The sequence below is a fragment of the Lathyrus oleraceus genome, chromosome 1, assembly GCF_024323335.1.
Source record: "Lathyrus oleraceus cultivar Zhongwan6 chromosome 1, CAAS_Psat_ZW6_1.0, whole genome shotgun sequence".
NCBI classification, from domain to species: domain Eukaryota; kingdom Viridiplantae; phylum Streptophyta; class Magnoliopsida; order Fabales; family Fabaceae; genus Lathyrus; species Lathyrus oleraceus.
The window spans coordinates 24,682,324-24,700,655 of NC_066579.1; positions in this window are offsets into that span (position 1 = coordinate 24,682,324).

The following is an 18,332-nucleotide window of genomic DNA, read 5'->3' on the forward strand; positions in this document are numbered from 1 at the left end:
ACAGGGGGTCACGGCGCGAACTGCAAAAAACAGAACCCACTCAAAAATTTTCATTCAGTTCGCGGCGCGAACAGGGGGTCGCGGCGCAAACTGCAAAAAACAGAACTTAAGAATTCTAAAACTTTAACAGAGCTAAAAATCACACAACAGAGAAAAATAAAATGCAAACTAACAACGTTGGGTTGCCTCCCAACAAGCGCTTTGTTTAACGTCGTTAAGAGCTCGACGGTACCTCAATTAGCCTGGTCCAAATAAGGAAATGACACACACATCACGGTTTATGTCACCGCTATGATAGACTTTCAGTCTTTGACCATTGACAGTCCAACTCTCTTGTGACTTTGGATCCTCTATCACAATGGCTCCATAATTCCGTACTTCCTTGACAACAAATGGTCCTGACCACTTCGACTTCAACTTACCAGGAAATAACTTCAACCTTGAGTTAAAGAGCAATACCATCTGTCCAACATGAAACTCCTTATGGCGGACCTTTCCATCATGGTATGTCTTTACCTTTTCCTTGTACAGCTTATTAGAATGGTATGCATCGTTCCTTAGTTCCTCCAATTCATGGAGTTGACCTTTCCTTCTTTCTCCAGCTAGAGTGGAGTCCAAATTCAAGAACTTAAGAGCCCATAATGCTCTATGCTCCATTTCCACTGGAAGATGACAAGTCTTCCCATACACCATTTGAAACGGAGTCAGCCCAATAGGTGCTTTGTAGGCAGTACGATACGCCCACAAAGCTTCATCCAGTTTTAAGGACCAATCTTTTCTTGAATTCGAGACTGTTTTCTCAAGGATCCGTTTGACTTCCCGGTTTGAAACCTCAGTTTGACCGTTCGCTTGTGGGTGGTATGGAGTGGTCACCTTGTGCTTTACACCATAATGTTGCAGAACTTTTTCTAAGGGTGTATTGCAGAAGTGTGAGCCTCCATCACTTACCAACACTCTAGGCACACCAAAACGTGAAAATATGTTCTTCTTTAAAAATTTAATCACAGTTTTGGCATCGGCCTTAGGTGAGGCAATTGCTTCCACCCACTTTGAAACATAATCAACAGCTACTAGTATGTACTCATTTGAGAAAGAAGAGGGGAATGGGCCAACGAAATCAATACCCCAACAATCAAAAACTTCCACTTCTAGCATGTTGGTTAGAGGCATTTCATCCCGTTTTCCTATTCCTCCACTCCGTTGGCATGTATCACAACTCTTCGCATGTTCGTGCGCATCTTTGAATAAAGATGGCCAATAAAAACCCGATTGGAGTACTTTAGTGGCTGTTCTCAAACCACTATAGTGACCTCCATACGGAGAGTTGTGACAGTGCCAAAGAATGTCTCTTGACTCCTCAATTGTTACACACCTTCTCAAGATATTGTTTGCTCCTACTTTAAACAGATAAGGGTCATCCCAAACTTAATATTTTGCATCTGCCAAGAATTTCCTTCTTTGATTGCAAGTGAGGTCTTCCGGTGTTAAACCAGTTGCTTTGTAGTTAGCAAAATCAGCAAACCAAGGCCTTACTTGAATCGCATAAAGTTTTTCATCTGGAAATTCTTCTCTCACCTCTTCTTCTTTGTTTGTAATTTCTACATTGACCAAACGAGACAAATGATCCGCCACCAAGTTCTCGGAACCTTTTTTATCCCGAATTTCTAGATCAAACTCTTGTAATAAAAGGATCCAACGAATAAGCCTTTGTTTTGAATCCGGCTTGGTAAGCAGATATTTTATCGCCGAGTGGTCAGTGTAGATTACAACTTTTGAACCAATCAAATAAGCTCTAAATTTTTCCAATGCATATACTATGGCTAGTAATTCCTTTTCAGTTGTTGCGTAATTAACTTGTGCTTCATTAAGCACCTTACTAGCATAGTGTATGGCATGGAAAACTTTATCGCTTCTTTGTCCTAACACTGCACCAACTGCATAATCGCTAGCATCACATATGAGTTCAAAATCAAGGTTCCAGTTTGGTGCTACGATTATTGGTGCGGTGACCAACTTTTCTTTCAAATTTAAGAAAGCTTTAAGACATGACTCATCAAAAAGAAAAGGCGTACCTTTGTTGAGCAAATTGCTCAATGGCTTTGCGATCTTTGAAAAATCTTGAATGAATCTCCGGTAGAAACCGGCATGTCCTAGAAAGCTTCTTATCCCTTTAATGTTAGTTGGAGGTGGCAGTTTCTCAATAACCTCCACCTTGGCCTTGTCCACCTCTAGCCCTTCAGAAGAAATCTTGTGACCAAGTACTATACCCTCAGTGACCATAAAATTGCATTTTTCCCAGTTGAGCACTAGGTTGGTCTCCACGCATCTCCCCAAAACTACATCAAGGTGTTTTAAACACAATTCAAAAGATGATCCATAAACAGAAAAATCATCCATGAACACCTCAATGCATTCTTCTATCAAGTCCGAAAATATAGCTTGCATACACCGTTGAAATGTGGCCGGTGCGTTACATAACCCAAAAGGCATTCTTCGGTAAGCAAAGATGCCAAAAGGACACGTAAAAGCTGTCTTCTCATGATCTGCCGGGTTTACTGAAATTTGATTATACCCTGAATATCCGTCCAAGAAACAGTAGAAGTTTTTGCCGGCGAGCCTCTCCAACATTTGGTCCATGAAGGGTAGTGGGAAATGATCTTTCCTTGTGGCTTGGTTCAACCTTCTATAGTCGATACACATCCTCCACCCTGTCACTGTTCTTGTCGGAATCAATTCATTTTTATCATTTCTGATTACCGTCATTCCGCCTTTCTTGGGGACCACTTGTACCGGACTCACCCATGCACTATCGGATATAGGATAAATCATTCCGGCTTCCAATAGTTTGACAACTTCTTTCCGGACCACCTCTTTCATTGATGGATTCAGACGCCTCTGAGGTTGCGCAACTGGTTTGAAATTCTCCTCCATCATGATCTTATGCATGCAATAGGCCGGACTAATACCCTTCAAGTCGGATAACACCCACCCTATTGCACCTTTGTTCTTTTTCAAAACTTGAATCAACTTGTCTTCCTCTTGTGTGGACAGCGTGTTGCTTATAATCACTGGTTGAGTACACTCGTCTCCAAGAAACACATACTTCAAGTGTGACAGAAGCATTTTCAACTCTAACTTTTGCTCTTCCGTTTTCTTCTTTGCATCTAAGTCTTCCGTTAATTCTTCTTTATAGGCCAGCTCACCACAAGATTCTAGCTCGTGCAACATTGCTTCGATCTCTCGTTCCTCATTGTCAGTTAACACGTTGTATGCTCCGATAAGGGATCTTTCTAGAGGATTAGAGATATGAATTTGGTTTGCAACCTCCACTACTTCCTCTTCAATTGCATCGATTCGGAAAGAATCATGCTTGTCGGTTGGATGCTTCATTGCTTCGAAAAGATTAAAAGTCACCTCTTCATCTTGCACTCTCACCTTCATTAGCCCATCATCTATGTCGATCATCATCCGAGCTGTTTTCATAAAAGGTCTTCCAAGAATTAGGGGTACATCACGGTCCTCATCCATCTCTACTATTACAAAATCCACCGGAAACAAAAATTTGTCCACTTTCACAAGCATGTCTTGGGCGATTCCGTATGGTGAGGTGGTAGACTTGTCGGCTAGTTGTAGAGTCATTCTTGTCGATTTAATCTCAACATTCCCCAATCTTTTGACAATGGAGAGGGGGATTAAATTTATACTAGAGCCCAAGTCTATCAAACCATTTCCAACGTATGTGCTTCCAATGGTTACCGGTAGAACCACCCGGCCCGGATCGGACTCCTTCCTTGGGAGAGTCTTTTGGATGATGGCGCTACACCGTGCATCAAGCAATATGGTCTCGTCTTCCACGTGTCGCCTTTTCTTGGTAAGAATGTCCTTCATGAATTTAGCATACCGTGGCATTTGTTCTAATGCATCAGCAAATGGAATGTTGATTTGGAGTTGCTTGAAGATGTCCATGAACCGTGCATAATGCCTAGCATTGTCCTTCCTTGATGGAGCATGGGGATAGGGTAGATGTTGAGTTGGAATGACACTCACTCCCTTCTCGGATTTCTTTTTCTTCTTTGATTCAGCCTCCTTTTTCCCTTCTAAATCAATTTGCTGATCAGTGGGCAAAACCTGCTCTTTTCGCGGCGCGAAGGTGGTTCGCGGCGCGAACTGAGCATTTCCAGAATCATTTTCCCTTTCACCAACCATGTTTTCTTCTTCCAGCATACCATCCATATTGTTCTCTTCTACAATCTCTTCACCTTTTTCACTTACCAACCCTTTACCGCTCCTCGTGACAATTGCTTTACAATGTTCCTTTGGATTTGGTTGAGTGTTAGCAGAGAAGGAAGATCCTGCGTTTTGTTTCGAAAGTTGCTTCGCCAGTTGACCTACTTGATTTTCCAGATTTTTAATGGCTGCTTCATTACTCTTCTGATTTGCCATGGAGGCTTGCATGAATTGTTGAAGAGTGTCTTCTAGCTTGGAATTTCGTCCGTGCGACTGCTGTCCTTGAGAATTAGGATGTTGGTAAGGACTTTGCTGCTGAAAATTCTGATTGTTGAACCTTGACGGTTGATAGCCTTGATTGTTTCTTGGTTGGTAGCCTTGATTGTTAGGCTGTTGTCTTTGATAGCCCTGATTTTGATTGTTCACATAACTCACTTCTTCTTGGGGTGGAGGACAAAAACCAGTAGGGTGATCCCCTTGACATAATTTGCAACATGCTACTTGATGCTGAACTTGAAACCCTTGAATCTCTTTCATTTGTTGTGGAAGCTTGGCCATTTGTTGAGTGAGAAGCTCCACTTGTTGAGAGAGTAGCTTGTTTTGAGCAAGGATGGCATCATTGGTATTTAACTCAAGAACTCCCGGCTTACGTTGTGAAGGGCTACGATCATGTTGACCTTGATGATCATTGAGGGCCATCCATTCAATAATGACTTTAGCTTCTTCCGCAGTTTTTGACATAAGCGAGCCACCCGCGGTGGCGTCCAGAAGTGTCTTGTGAGTTGATTGGAGCCCATTTAAAAAAATATGGATTTGAGTGAGCTCATCAAAACCATGTCCCTTGCATTTTCTCAACATTGATTTGAATCTTTCCCAAGCTTCATTTAGAGACTCGTTGCCTCCTTGAGTGAATACCGCAATAGCCGTTTTGGCTTCCATGAATCGGGATTGAGGGAAATATCTTTCTAGGAATTTTTCCTCTAGTAAATTCCAATCCGTCATCACTCTCGGTGCTTGATCAAGGTACCACTCTTTTGCCTTTCCCACTAAGGAGTGTGGGAACATCCTCTTGAATAATGCCTCTTCTCCCGTTTCATCTATTCTCGTAGAACCCGCAATCTCATAAAATTTGATGAGATGGGTATACGGATCTTCATGACCCATTCCGGTGAATGGATTTGCATAGAGAAGTTGGAGGATTCCGGTCTTCATCTCCGTATTTCTTCCTCCACGGGCAAATTGAGCATTTCTTCTTGGACTATTAGCGGACATTTCGGTACGATTGTCATCTGCCATGTTTCCTTCACAAGCCTCTACAACCACTTCTTCGATCTGAACAAGTGCGGAAGTAGATGCTTCTTCTCTCCGGTTCCTCTCTTCGGCTAGTTTCCTTCTTCTTCGTGTTTTGCTATTGAGCTTCCGAAGTGTTCTTTCAATTTCGGGATCGAATTGAAAATGCTCCTCGGTAGCTTTTTCTCGCATGCACTAGAATCTACAAAACTCACAAACCAAGTGAAACACAAGAGGGATTATAATAAAAGTAACAAAACTTAAAACAATGAATTATTGCAATGCTTGTAATATCGACACCAATCCCCGGCAACGGTGCCAATTTGTTGAAAAGTATATCTTCGGCAAATATTTTATATCGTATCCACAGAGATTGGTTAATATTACCGCCGTTCTATAATCCAAATGTTATAAGTTTAGAAAGTAACAAGGTTGTTTTGTTTGGAAAATTATCTTGTGAGTAAATGTCACTAAAAATAGTTGAATGGTTTTAGTCAAATATAAAAGCTTGGCAAGATTGGAGTTCACTATTTCAAATGCTTATGATTCCTTATGATAAATAAATAGATTCAAGATTATTGATGATGTTCAAGTATCCTCTCAAAGTCATTTATGTCTAAATGATATTGTGATAATCACTATATTGATCCTTAGACGATCTCTCCACCTAACTATCAATATAGCAATCTTTAATGTTTAATACCAAAGAAGAGTAATGAGTAAATCTATCTCTACAACTTATTCACTACTTGAAAATCTGTTTTATGTCAAGACTCAAATAATCTCTCTCGACAACTACTCAAATCTGGTTTTCAACTTAGGGCAAAAACAGTATTCAATACATCAACAATCTTTATCATACATATAAATCAAATGGAATACATAAACATATGAGAATAGCTACTACCTCCAATCTTGACAAAGGGAGTTTAGCTCCTCCTCATCATTGTTCAAAGCAGAAAGTTAAAGAAGAAAAACTCTCTTTTTCTCTCTTACAAAAAGCTCTCAATATCAATGTGTGAATGATAATAGTCTCCTCTTTCAATCCCCTAGAATAATGTATTTGTTTCTAACAAAAAAGGTTGACATTTCCCTAATTGGTCATTGTCATCTAAAGCAGAAAAGCAATTCCCAGGCAGACATCAAAATGGCAATAAACTTTTCCTGCAAAACAACACTTTTGACCCTCAGTCAGCTTGCTGGATTCGCAGCCTTCGCGGCGCGAACTGTTGCTTCTCCAGCTTCCTTGTTTGGCAAGCTTCCTCCAAGATGTAGTGTTGCAATCCAAGGCCTTCTTATCCCAAAATTCTACAAAACTAACAAAAATGTGAAATAACTATTCAAAACAAAATAAATTAAACCTAATTGCATTTATACAAAATAGTGAGAATAAAAGTGTGTAATTACATCAAAACTTGGTAAAAGGGACCAATAAAATGGTATAAAAAGTAGTACTAATTGGTCCCTAACACTACCCTTGTAACCAGTAGTTGTAAATCCCATTTTGCCCTCCCCAACGGAGTCTGTGGTTTTCTACCCAGTATCCGGTAGTTGTAAATCCTACTTTTTTTTCCTAGCGGAGTTTGTGGTTTTCTATCCTTATACCGGTAGTTGTAAACCCTATGTTCCTCCCTTCACAGAGTTAACCTTTGTTGTTCATCCTAGTTGATGACGGTTACTCTTCTGTGGCTTCCTATCCAGTATTCGGTAGGTGTAATCCCCTCCTTGGTGGTTATCTTCATCCAGTAGTCGATGTTGATATTCCCTCTTTTTCCTGGGTAATTGCCTTGCGCTCGCAATTTATCCCCAGCGAGTCATCTTTCGTCTACCCTGTTGTTGTTGGTAACGATTGTTTCTCTCCTGAATTCGTCATCATTATATACCTAGTTTTGGTATCCCGATGTCTTTTCTTTTCGGATGATTTATCTTGTATTAACCCAGTAACCAGTTATGGATAATCTTCCATGCGAGTTTACTATCTACGTTCTGACGGTAATAGATAGTATATCTCATGCACTCTCTGGTCGAAGCCTTTTGTCCTTCCCCAGTTGAGTAAGTTTTTCCCCATTTGCAAAGTTAACCCTTGTTGTTCATCCTAAGTTGATGACGGTTACTTTTCCGTGGTTTTCTACCCAGTATCCGGTAGGTGTAATCCCCTCTTTGACGGTTATCATTATCCAATATTCGGTATTGATATTCCCTCCCTCTTTCGGATAATTGCTCTGATTAAGCAATTTTATCCCCAGTGGGTCCTCTTTCATTTTACAGTTTGCCGGTGATGTTTGTTACTCACCCCTTTTTGAGCATATCTCCCAGTAACCGGTGATATGTCTCCTGGATCGTTGTCTTTGTCAATGTATCCCCAGTGAGTCAGCTCTCATTTATCCTTTGTTGATAATGATTGTTTCTCCCTTTGATTGGTCATCATTATATACCTAGTTTTGATATCCCGATGCCTTTCTTTTTTCGGTCGATTTATCCTTTATTAACCCAGTAACCGGTTGTGGATAATCTTCCATGCGAGTATATTATCTACGTTCTGACGGTAATAGATAATATATCTCATGCACTCTTTGGTTGAAGTCTTTTGTTCTTCCCCATTCGAGTAAGATTCGTATTCCCTTTGCGGAATCGAATGTCCATCCTATAAACAAGTTTGTGTTTCTGCTCTCTTCTGGATGATGAGTGTCTTGGGAATATTCCCCAATTCACGCCTCGGTCGATTTATCCGTTATTAACCCAGTAACCGGTTGTGGATAATCTTCCATGCGAGTATATTATCTACGTTCTGACGGTAATAGATAATATATCTCATGCACTCTTTGGTTGAAGCCTTCTGTCCTTCCCCATTCGAGTAAGATTCGTATTCCCTTTGCGGAATCGAATATCCATCCTGTAAGTCGAGTTTGCTTTTTCATCCCTCCTTTTTGGATGATGAGTGTTTTGGGAATATTCCCCAATTCACGCTTTGGTCGGTCACCTATTATATACCCAGTAACCGGTATCCCTGGTGTTCCTTCCTTCTGCTCCTTATTATGACCTTGGTCCCCTGTGGAGTCAGATTTTCCTGAGTTGAGATATACCTTTTTTAGGTCTTCCTCAGATGTTTTGGTTGATTAATATCTCTCACCCTTATACCGGTCTTAGATATTCATTCTTCCCGAGCTTGTTACCCAGTAACTGGTAACACCTCTTCTCGCTGCTTCCCCTGGAGAGTCTTTTTAGATTTCCCCAACGGAGTTTCTCTTGTGGATCTCCTTTTGCTGTGTTGGCGTATTCCCCAATACATGCATTTTCCCTGGCAGGGAGGTTTTTGTTCATATTCTTTCCCCAGCCTGAGTCCGGATTTTTATCCGAAGTATCCGTTGTGGATAGTTTTGCTGTGTTGGCGTTTTCCCCAATACATGCATTTTTGAGTCAGCTCGAGTCTTTCCAATGGATTTTTTCCCTTTGGAAACTCTTTTCCCCAACTTTGAGTCGTGACCTGCTCATGCGGTTTCAGTCCTTTACTCCCCTAGTTTCAAGTCGTGGCCTGCTCACGCATTTTTATTTCCTTTTTTATCCCCATAAGAGTCCCCGTTGGAGTCTCTGTTCCTTAGTGAGTGTATTACTCCTATGGATTGTCTTTTTTCCCGATGTCTTTTCTTCTTTGTGGACACATATCCCCACAAGAATTTGTTTGTTTTGCATACATACATTTGCATCATGAGGTCTCTTAGGGACCAAAATTTGTCTCTTTGTTATTATTTAAGCCCATTCTACCTCGTCGAGACGAAGATTTTAACCTTCACTTCTCCGGCTAGAATGACCTTAAATAGGGGCATCTGTAAGACCCCAATTTTGTCCCTAAGATCCCTCATGGCATCATAGCATTGCATTGCATAAACTCAAGGATCTTTGAGCAGCTTGGCTTCCTTTCCCTTTGGGTGGGACCCCCTTGTGAGTGGTTGAAGATTACCAGGCATGCTTGTATTGTATATCATTGCTTTTCTTGTTTTAATTCACTAACCAAAAGCACAAAAATATGTCATTTACTTTTTTGTTTGTAGCTTAGGCAAGCACCAGGTCAAGAGCTTCAAGAAGATCCTTTGTGCAAGAGATGAGGTATTTTTCTTGAGAGGAGGACCATATGATCATCACAAAGAGCTTACATGAGCTAGGGTTTCATTTTGAAGCCATTTCATCAAGTGGTAAAGGCTCAGGCTAATCCAGACATTTCAAGGTCATTTGAGGACAAAAAAGTCAACTGTGCAGTCAACTGAGGGCTATGAGGTGGGGGAAATGATTTGAAACACCTCATTCATGTTCAAATGAAGTCTATTTGTCATTTCAAACATCTATATTGAAGATTTTGAGGTCATGGCAAAAGTTACTAAAAATGGAAAGTGACCTGTAATTTCAAGTTTCCAAAAATGGCAAGTTTTTAGTCCACTTTCAACTTGACTTTTCAACATCAAAGAAGCTTCAAATGGATTTTTGGTGAACATAAAAGTTGTAGATCTTTGTCTCCCCTTTCTAAAAAGTCCTATTTCATGTTCATATGATGATTGGTTGAGAAGTTATGGCCAAATGATCACAAGGTGTACATGGAAATTCAAAATGGCATAACTTTTGATACAAAGCTCCAATTTGGTCCATTCTTTTTGCAAAATACTCCTCATGACCAATAATTCTCAAAACAAGCCTTGCCATGCATGAGAGAGGCTTGTATGCCCATTATTTCACATGTGTTCATTTTGGAGGGAATTTCCATAATTCAAATTTGGCTTATGATACAAGCAAAATACCAATTCCATGATGATCCTTGGTTGATTTTAAGAGGATTCAGCCCTTGCATGAAGCTTTGCACGTGCAACATGGCCATGTTAGCTCACTTGTGTATTTTTTACAATTGCCTTATAACTCCTTAATCATGTTTACCCAAGGCCTAATTGGGATTTCAGCATCATTAGCAAGTGGTATAAAAGCCAAACCCTAACCATAATCACACAATAACAGAATTTTCAGATCTTAAATTTTCAAGTTCCCTCCAAAATTCTCTCACTTCGATTCTTCAATTTCTCCACACAAGCACCAAAAATTCTTCAAGAATCTTGATCATCATCCTTCATTGATCAAGATTCAACCATTACTTTGATCAATTCAGTCCATATTTGAGTTGTTCAAGTGCATCTTCATGGAAATGGAAGTTTGAAACTGAGCTAGATCGAGTTGGTTTCAGTGGATTCTCTTTGTACAAAGCTTCAAGACAGTTGTAGTGGAGTAGATCTGGAGCTCTAGAGCTGTTGATAGCTCGATTTCAGCAACCTCCATTTCAAGTAAGTGAAAAATTTGATCTCTCCTTTTGCTATTTTATGTACATAGATGTATAGATCTCACTTAGTGGAGTATGTGCATGTGTTCAGAATTAAAAATGATCAAGAAATGAGCATGTATAATGAAATTCAAGTTTAGATCTAGGAAATGTTTTTGCTCGATCTAGAAAATACATGTGGAATTAGGATGTATGGATGTGATATTTGGAATATGCATTGCAAGAGCTTTCGAATGGTGTATGATACGTGCATTTATGGAAAAAAATTGGAAGCTCCGCCGTGTGTGTGGCCGGAGAAGACGACCGGAGCTACAGCTCCGGCGTCTGGTTCATCTTAGGGTTTTTGCCATGTGGAGTCCATGTAGGCGCTTGCATGTCTGTTTGATAGGCTGTTGTTGTTTTGACCTGATCCACGCGTTTGTTGACTGATGATGTGTGCTAATGACGCGTTTAATGAAACGCATCGTTTCATTTATGCTTGTTGGCTTCCATGTGTGTATGTTGTGTGGCGCTTGCGTGTGTATTTGATTGGTTCTGGTTTGTTTGACTTGCCATGCGTACCGTTTGACCTGCTGAGTGGCATGCTGCTTGTATTAATGAAGCTGTGCATTTTGTCCATTCAAACTTGGACCGTTGATCTGTTTTTCGCGCTTCATCGTGTGGCTCTTGTTTTTTCTGGCTTTATTCAAAATATTTGTTTCCCTCCATATTTCTTTTATTATTTCAATTATTTTGTTCATCTTTGAAAAATCATAAAAAATTGAAAAATGATCCAAATTAACTCCAATTTTTTTCATAGATTTGTTTGGATGTCTAGTTTTTTTTTATATTATTTTCATGATATGTTGATGTCTGATTTTTAATGTGTGAATTTTTTGATCCATGCCATGCTATTTTGATATGTTGCATTCAATGCTTTATGAAATCTTCATCTTTGATCCAATTGATCTGATTTTTTGTATGCTTGATCTTCACTCATGATATGATTTTTTGAGCACTGGTTTGAATTTTTTCTCATATGCTATCATTGTTTTTGACACATGAAGATGTGTGTGACAATTTGTGTTACATTTTTGGCATTCAATTTGTGCATTTTTGTTCACCTATCATTTAAACTTTTTTGGAGTTGATTTTTTTGCATATGGCTTGTTCATGACATGAGAAACTCATATAAAAAATTTCATAGCCTTTGCATGCTTTTCTGTTTTGATTTGGATTTTCTAAATTGGAAGTTCACTTTGTGCACATTTTGTGATCATTGCATAGCATAGGCCATTTGAGATATTTGCTTTTGGAATTGATGCTGGTCCTTTTTAGGAAATTTTGTGACATGTTTGAACTTGCTTTAGGTGGAAGATTGAGTTCTGTTTTGATCATTTGGTTTGGTTTTGAACTTAGTCTTTGTACTAGTGTTTTGTGTATATACTAATTGTGCTTTGTGTTTCAGGTTTGGACATTTAGCATTGATGGTTGATTTGTTCTCACTTTGTGAGATGCAAATGATTTGAATTCTAACTTGTGTTTGTTTTGTAGGTTCTAATTGATGTGCTTGAGCTCATTTGAGTGCTTGAGCATTGTTCATTGAGTTGTGTAACTGTGAATGGTTCCATTGTTTGTCTGTTGGTTTTCTGACTGAAATATTAACTGTTTAGCTTTTGTACAGGTACATTAGTTGCTTGCTTTTAGCTCTTGCTTGAGCTTTGGATTATGGTTGATACACCACTTAGGTAGTTACCTTCTTACTCCATGTAGTCTGGAAGTCCTGTCACCTTTTTGGCAGGCATTTTGCTGGCAAGTCCTCCTTAAGAGGCTCTGTTTGTGTTTGTTTACAATTGTGCCAAAGACCTCCAAGATGAGGCATGTGCTACTTGATAAGACCTCCAATAGTTGAGGCAATTGACGGATAAAAGGGGTTAGTAGCCAATCCCCCGTTATTCAGTGAGTCGTTCATTATGCTCGCACTACGTGCTGATGCTTTTGAACATGCACCCAAGATCTTTGTCCAGTGTCTGTCAAGTGGAATAGGATCTCACTTTCTGGATCCCCACGCTTTCTTTATCATGAGCTCACCCTGGCTAGGGTTGAGAGCATGAGGTCTCATCCTCATTTCCATCTTTGATCAGCTTCACCCTAACTCTCAATGTTAGTCGTTAAGAGCTACAGACTACCCTTGTACAGTTTGGCTTGTTTGTCGAGGTTGATATGACCCCTCTTGACTAAAGCCTACCCTTTTGTTTGAGCCTCTTGTATGTATATAGTGTGTGATGATTGTTTGCTTGTGAACCTTTGATGTGTTTGCTTTTGATGTTTGTTTTTATGGTTTGGAGTCGGATATAAGTCCATATATTGGCATTCTGTTTCCTTTTTTTATGGTCTGGAGTCGGATATAAGTCCATATATTGGCATTTTGTTTCCGTTTTGTTGTTAGGAGTCGGATATAAGTCCATATATTGGCATTTTGTTTCCTTTTTATGGTTGGGAGTCGGATATAAGTCCATGTATTGGCATTCTGTTTCCGTTTTGTTGTTAGGAGTCGGGTGTAAATCCATGTATTGGCATTCTGTTTCCTTTTATTGAGGATCTCTTTTGAGACTTGGTTGATTTGCTTATGCTTTGTGCTTGCTTATTCCAAAGGATGGGAACTTGCTTGGATCATCTCTATGATCTCAAGAGAGGAACTCCTAGTGTGATTTTATTCCATATCCCTCACCTTTTTGTTTCCTTAACCATCACCCTTTTTTCTTCATTTCTTTATTATAGGGTTAACCCTTTGTAACACCTCAAAATTTGCCCTCCTCTCTTGGGACTATCTTAACATATTGCATATCATTTTTAGGTCATTAGGCATTGCATATTTGCATATCATGTGGTTACATTGAGCAAGTCATCCTCATAAGTCTTGATCAGAAGATAAAGAGGTTAAGATGCAAGCTAAGGTTTAATTGAATTGATCACTAACCATCTGAGGATGTGTGATTCAAATTAGGGTTTCTTGGTTGTCAAGGAGATTGAGCTTCATCTTGGTTGAAACGATACATCATCATCATCATGGTTTTATCATCACCAAGAGATTCCTTATGCTTGATCATATTCCTTGAGATTAGGGTTTTGACCATTGGTCAACCCTAATCAGTTGTATTGGGCCAATCAGGGTTTGGCAAGGAGATGGGGTTTTCAGTGGATATGGGGATCATCATATGGTTATATTGAGCTTATGGAAGCTAGGGTTTCATCATTGAGCCATTTCATCAGGAGTTTGAGGCTCAATTTGATCAGTCAAGTTGAAATTCATCTATCAGTCAACAAAAGTCAATTGTGGTCAACTGTGCCTGAATTGATGGATTTGTAGGTGGGAGAGGGTTAGAGACACTTCATTCGTGTCTAAACAAGTTTCATTTGACATTTCAAAGATCAACAATGAAGAAAATAAAGTCAGATGGAAACTTTCCAAAAATAGAAAGTGACTTGTAATTGAAAGTTGCCAAAAATGGAAAGTTTTTCTCCTCAAAATTACGTGTCCAAAAATGTTTCAAATGAAATTTTGTTCAACATGAAAGTTGTAGATCTTGCTCTCACCTTTCCAAAAAGTCCAAGAACACGAATTTCTCATGTGTGGTTGGTAAGTTATAGATTGATCATTGTCCAGAAAAGTTGAACTTCAAGGAGGCATAACTTTTGAACCATTTGGCCAATTTGAGTGATTCTTTTTTGAGCAAATCCCATTTGACATGCTTTATCATAATGCATCATTACATTTCATCAAAAATCATCACATAAAAAGTCCATTTTTCAAGTGAACCAATTTAAATTTTGGTGGGAAAAAAGGTGATTTTGAAAAATACATACAATTTTCACTCCAAACCAATGCCAATCACTTCTAAACAGAAATTTGGACTTGCTTCAACTGGTTTTACACTGTTCCATTGGTTCTATTTGAAAAAGGGCAATTTTTCCAAATTTGCATAACATGTGCATTTTCACTAATCCAATTCATTTGTGCTGATCATGATTACTAACATGTTTAACAATGCATATATAAACTAAATTGTAACTGTTTTCTGATTAGCAATAACAGAATTGCAATCTAGATCTGAAAATCACAAAAACCTCTTCACTTTCTCTCTCACTTTTTTTCCAAAAATCTGCATAAACAGAGCATTGTTCTTCATCAATTCATCATTTACATGCATAATTGAAGCTGTGGGAAGCAAAATCTTGGAGAATTCAAGCTCAATTTGGAACTGTTACAAGAGTGTTCATCCATGGCAAGTTGAGATTTCATCAGGACCGTGCACAATCAACACATGAACCTTGCTTCATCCACTTCTACAAGCATCAAAGCACATCTGTTTTCATGTTCCCAGGCCTGAAACGCGCGTTTTAACTTCTGCAAGTTCTTCAAGGTCAGTTTTCGAATTCAATGATTCTTGCAATTGATTGATGATTTGGATAGATCTTGTTTAGTAGAGAATTCTGCAAGTTGAATCATTAATTTTCGTTGAGAAATGAGAGAGTTATGTTGATTTGAAATTTCATGCATGAACATGTTTTGGATCGATCCGTTTAAATTAGGAAGAGTTAGGTCAAATGAATGTGATATTCATGATGTGCTTGGAAAGACCTTTCTGATGATATATGGTTTGTCCAATTTGGTGGAGATTTGTTCTTGAGCATATGAATGTATGAACACATGAAGAACTTGCGAAAAATTTCCAGAAAAGTGATTTAGATCCAAAGTTTCGTTACTGTTCACGCTAGCTTGTGTTTGCGCGCTGGGATTCAAATAGAGACACACTTCGATTCCGTGTTGTGTCATTTCCACTTTTTTTGCTTTAGCCTTTATTTCAATCATGCTTCATATATTACACATGCTTCCATTTCATTTTTTATTTTTTTTCTCAACATGAAAAATCATAACTCCCAAACCACTTGTCCAAATTGAATGAAATTTTTTTCACCATGATCCTGGTAACCTCTAGTAAATTTTTGTGATTTTTATTGAAATTGTGCACATGTGGATTTCTGTTTTGGCTAGGATTTATGTGGACATGTCCTTTGTTGCACCATGCTTACTATTTTGATCATAAAATGATGATGCTTAATTGGAAATTCTTGAAATTTTACATGTGTAACCTAGACACTTTGATGAACATTTTGATATGTGGTTTGTGATTTTTGAGTTCTTGGATTGAGAGATATGACATGATCATTAGAGGTGTGACAATTTGTGTCACACCATTTCTTGTCTGACTTCATGAATTTTGTTACCATGCCATATGAATTTTAAATGAGCTGAAATTTTTCATGATGATGCTTAGGGATGTTAGGTTCACATGTGAACTTTTCTGGATTTTTTGAGTGCATTTCCAATTTGTTTGATAATTTCTCCCCTGTTTGACCAAATGTGGACCTTTTGTGAGTCATGTTTTTAAATGTTTTGTGAAATTCTTGATATGTATTGGATGGACTTGAAATTTTGTGGAGTGATTTTAGACATATTGAAGTGTATCATGGTTTTGGTTTGGTGCATTTATCATGTTCCTACACTGTTTTGTGCTTCCTTGAAGTTGATACATGATATTGTGCCTTGTTTGGACTTGTATGAGCATGCTTTAACTTGATGAATTTAATTGACTTGCTTCCCATTGTCCAATTGGCTTGAAATTTGGTGTGATTGACATGTTATGAATTCTGTTTAGCTGTGAATTTTTTGGGGATTTATTGAATTGTTTTGGATTGAGTTTGGATGGGATCTTTCTGTTTGGTCCTTTGAGGTTCTAAATTGCATGCTTTGTACTCTTTGCCTCATGAAATGATAATGGTTGATGATATGAACATGAGACCAACTGGATTTGATTCTTATTTGATTGATCTTGATTTTTGATAAGTTTCATGTTCTGTTTTGACTTATTGATCCTATTTTGACCCTAGTCTTGTACTAGTAGTTTGTGTTCTCACATTTGAGCTTTGTTTCAGGTCAAAGAGCACAATTGCTTATACTTGATGATGTGCACTCAATTGGGATTGGTTTATTGCTTGTTTATGACTAACTTGAGTTTGTTTTGTAGGCATTGAGAATTATGCTTAGGCCTTGTGGCTTGCACCTTTGTGCATTGATGCTTGCTATCTGTTTGTGCTTTTGACTTGTAATTTTCTGTTTGACTTTTGTTTGTGCTGGTATACTGATTATGTTGGATTGATTTCAGGTACCTTAGTTGCTATAGTTCATTTTGAACTTGTTGTTGCTGCTGCTTGGTTGTGTAAACCAATTGAGGTAGAATTTCTTTTCTCCATGTAGTCTGGAAGACCTGGCCTGTTACTTGGCCAGGCACCTGTCTGAAGTCCTCCTTAAGAGGCGATGTTTGTGCTCGTTTATTTTTGTCCCCAAGCAGGAAAAGACCTTTGTTAAGGCAATTGGCAGACACAAGAGGTGTGTAGTCCACCTCCTGCTATTTTGTTGAGTCGTCCCTTGGCTCACATCACATGTTGATGCCTTGTGGACATTAACCCAAGATCCATGTACAGTTGTACAGTTGAGTCAGTGTCATAAGTGTAGAAGGGTTCCCACTTTCTGGACCCACACTTCCTTTGTCTGAAGCTCTCCCTGGCCAGGGATAAGAGCTGTGAGGCACACCCCTCACTCACCTTTCATCTGGCTTTTCCCTGACTCTCAATGTCAGGGTTAAGAGCTAACATCACCCTGATACAGTTGACTTGCTTTGGCAGTCTAACCCTTGTTTGAGCCACCTTTGTTTGAATATAGTGTGTGCTATTTGTGATTGTTTACTTTGATTGATTTGCCTGTTTAGGATTAGCTTGCTGCCTGTGCAAGTTAGGATGGAAACCATAACATAGGGCAATGATGCATGATAACATCTAGGCTCGAGTACAGCTCCCTAGTAGTGTGTCTCCCTTTGTATCTGGTTAGAATTTCTTTCCCGTTCAGGGGAACTACGTCGCCCTGATCCTCATACCAAATGAGGTACGTAGGCAGGAGACCGTGCGAGGTCTCTCCGGGCACCCTTTTTCTTTTTTGTGTGTGGTTGCTTGACAGTTGCTAGGCTTGAGTGCCTGACTCCTTAGTAACTTGTTGTTGCTTGTTTCTTCTTGTGTGTCGGGATATGGATGTAAGACCAGCGATTGGCTGTCCGTATCCTGATTGTGTTTGTTCGGTTAGGAAGCCGATGTAAGTCCAGCGATTGGCGTTCGGGTTCCAAGTTTGCCTGTGTTTGTGTGTGTCTTGTTTGGCGTGCGTGAGCCGAACTACGGCAGCTTTGATTCTCGTTCCAGACGAGATACGTAGGCATAGGATGCGATATCCTAGCGAGCCCTCTCCCCTTTCCTCCACCTGTGTTGTCTTCAGTGTGTGTGTGTGATGTTTGTTTTAGCAACCTTTTCCTATCGTTTGAGCGTGGATCCCGTCGAGTACGACGGATGCGTAGGGGTGCTAATACCTTCTCTTCGCATAACCGACTCCCGATCCCATTCTCTTTGGTCGCGA